Source organism: Capsicum annuum, chromosome 11, assembly GCF_002878395.1.
Source record: "Capsicum annuum cultivar UCD-10X-F1 chromosome 11, UCD10Xv1.1, whole genome shotgun sequence".
Classification (NCBI taxonomy): domain Eukaryota; kingdom Viridiplantae; phylum Streptophyta; class Magnoliopsida; order Solanales; family Solanaceae; genus Capsicum; species Capsicum annuum.
Genome location: NC_061121.1, coordinates 152,387,451 through 152,390,688, shown reverse-complemented (window position 1 = coordinate 152,390,688; position 3,238 = coordinate 152,387,451).

Here is a 3,238-nt window from a genome sequence, read left to right as displayed (position 1 = left end):
TTTAGATAATATTAACTAAAATTAACTAATAGAACTTTATATATAAACATTAGTTTGATGAAAATATTTGGTACAAGTAAGTTTTAAAATTCTTTGTTATCTTGAAAACAACATGATTATCTAAAACTCATATAGCTGATTTTAGCTTGTTTAAAATCAAAATGTACCCATGAAATGATACCCCTACTCAAGCTTCTTTAAGCTTTTCTTTTTAATAGGAGAAATATACTTTAAACTCAACAATGAAACAATGATTTATAATTTTAGAATTATGAGATCCCATATTTAAATTTTAGTGAAAGTGAAAAATTAGTTTATTTTTTTCATTTGGTCAGGTTTTGATGAACGTATATAATTAGTATCTATCCTGATGAGATGACAAGTGCCTCATAAAATTAGTCGAGGTACACATTAATTAAATCGGATACCACAATTATAAGTAAATTGTGACAAATTAGGAAAGACAAATTGAGAACATGGTAGCTTACTACTAGATTTATTGTTTTGTACATAAAAATACATGAAACATATTTAGAGTATTTTGCTATAAATGCACTTTAATTACAAGAACTAGATACCCGTGCCCGTGCAAGGCACGAGCATTTTGACAACACTAATGTGCAAAAGAGATCCAATTTTGGAGAAGATTATTTACTACTTATTTTAATTGTTTAGTATAAGAGTAAAAGAAAAGAAATGTAGTATAATGAACCGATGCTAACATAATATATATATTCAGTATGGAACAAAATTGAGCTTGCTAGACTGGTTCAACCAATACAAAAGTGATTATAAAAGTGGGTTAAAATCTAGCTAGATTGTTGCAACTACAGTTGGCGGCACGTCTTTCGTTTGGACATTTCTGGAAAAGTACATGATGCACGTCTCATTTGAAAATTTCAAATATATAAGTTGAGGAGTCAGGATATTCACGAAGGGGGTTCATAAGTGAACATACAAACTAATCAAATAGGGTTTAACATCTAATATATATATATATATATATATATATATATATATATACATAAAAAAATAATTTTAACCATGCATATATAACATAATTTTTCGCCGAAGGAGGCCCCCTCGGCAAAGGGAAGCTCCGCCCCTGTCCTCTACGGCACCATGACCAGAAGAAAATGGAACCTATTAATCACACTCGGATCTAATGACCTGACCACTATATTAGATCAAATGATGATAATCTGGTGCTAAAGTTTTAGGCAAAACCCATCGCCAGACCCCTTAGGTGCACACCATCTTTCACTTAGGCACCACAAGTAGACATTGGTTCATTTTGGCACCTCAAGTGGCCTTAAAGTGTGCCATTTTGGCACGTTTTGCTGAGTTGGCAAGGTGCGTATATTACACCTCCGCAAAGGCATGTGAAAGCTGTTTTTTGACTGATGTGGCACCCAATTTGGCCCACCAACAGTATATTAATTCATTTTCATTAATTTATATCTTTTTCCTTATTTTTATCCATCATTTTTTTTTCAATCTTAAGCTTATTTAATGGTGAAAATTATTGAGAGAGATTTAAAAATTAGATACATATTTAGGAGTTCGTCTTGCCAAAAATGATATATTAACTCAACGCCCATTAAATTATACTTTTTTCACATTTTAATCCGTTATTTTTGTCAATCTTAATTTATTTAACGGTAAGAATTATTGAGAGAAATTTATATACGCATTTAAAGGTTCGTGAAGATTAAATAATAAGCACCTTTTTTTAATCATTAAGGAAAAAATTGATGAAGAAAAATAAAAAATAAACAACATCAACAAAGAAAAACTAAAAATCAAACAAAATCAATGAAGAAAAATAGAAAAATAAAGCTAAATCAGTGAAGAAAAATTGAAATCAAACAAAATCAATAAAAAAAATTAAAATCGAAGCATAAAAGCCTAGAAAAATCAGTGAAAAAAATTTAAAATCGAAACAAAATAGATGAAAGAAATTAAAAAATAAAACTAAATCCGTGAAGAAAAATTAAAATCAAACAAAATCAATTAAAAAATAAAAAATTGAAAAACTGGTGGGGTGGGGGTGGCGGGTAGGTGGGTGTTTGAAAAAGAAGGTTGGTGGTGTGTGTGTGTATATATATATATAGATACATACATTTTATTGCTTAATTTAATATTTTTAATTACCTATTTTGTCAAATGCAAGAAATGCAATCGTCAAGAACCAGACATTATTACAAAGTTTAACACTATATGGGCAACAAAAAATGTCTTCAACTTATTGCTTTGTTGATAACATAGAACGTATTGGTTCATAGTTTTTTGGCCAGTGATTCGTCATTTTTGGCTCTTTTCTTTACTTTTTGGATCTTCTTTTTATTCGTTTCTCTCTAATTTGAACTATATATATACCACTCAACTTTCATAATTAAGCATCCCAGTTTATTATTTCTTTTTCTTCAAGTATCAACAATTAAAAAAAAAAAAGAAAATCTAACATCTCACAACCTAACTTAAAAATATGTACTCACTTCAAAATTATCTTGCTTAGTCGGCATTTTGGAAGGCCCATGCCAAGAAAATAGCAGTAGTGATGGATGGAAAAAAAATGACATGAAACATTATAGATCATTTCTTACTAATTAGAAGTCACTAGACCAGAAAAGAGTAGAGAATCATATGTTTAAATCCTTAGATTAACATCACTGATATTCTATTTTTTAATCTTTTTTTTTGTTATTCAAAATCACACCTAATGAGTTAAATGGTACATAATGACACTACATTCAATTATATTGATTTCTTTTTATTTTTTCTCATTTATTTTGTTGTAAAAATATTTGTATAATTCAGATTTTTTATCCTTCATAACTTCTATTCTTAATTAGTATTAGTATCATAATCCAATGATTTTATGTTTGTAACCTCTCTCAATTATGTAATAATTAAGTTTATGACATCTTAAGATTACATCAAAATAATATTTCTATCTAAATTATAAATTTACTTTGAGTTTGATTATCTTACACTTTTATAGTGCAATAGGTAAGAAAAAATAATTAGTTTATATTTTCATGTCATAAACGGAAAGAAATATTTCAAAAATGATTTAAATTTTTCTTTTTTTTAAATCTTTAAATAAACTTTGTGGTAACGATATATTCTTTTTTTCCTTAAATCATGAAATTTGCGTCTCAAATTAGTCTAAGAATTTTGCTATGAGTCAAGAAATCGAGAGACTCATATTTGGAGATTAAAAAAATTATATTAT